We start from the raw sequence: 423 nt of genomic DNA on the forward strand, positions 1-423 counted from the left end.
AAAACAGAAATTTACTCTTTTTAAAACCATTTTCAGATCTAGATCTCTTTAATACAGTTCGTTGGTGTGCTTTTAAAATCTGAAACATTTGATTATTATGTCATATGTCATAAGGATCTATTGTATCTACAAAAATACGATTTTAGGCCCAATAAAACCGAATTAAAACTCAAATTTAAACATCAAAACATAAAAGGGAAGAAGTTGGGCGAGATGTTACTCGCCTCTGATGAGAACAAAGCCCTAGATCTGAAGGAAGATGATCCCTCTCGCTGAAACCACCAAAAATCCGCTGAAAAACCCTTCAAAGCTCCTCCCAAATCACCAAGAAGTGAGAACTAGGGTTTGAGGGGAGAGAGGGGGGCTAGGGTTTCTGATTTCAGATGAAAAGAGGCTCTCTTGGGTTCATTAGCATATATACTA

This window comes from Asparagus officinalis, chromosome 7 (genome assembly GCF_001876935.1).
Source record: "Asparagus officinalis chromosome 7, Aspof.V1, whole genome shotgun sequence".
NCBI classification, from domain to species: Eukaryota; Viridiplantae; Streptophyta; class Magnoliopsida; order Asparagales; family Asparagaceae; genus Asparagus; species Asparagus officinalis.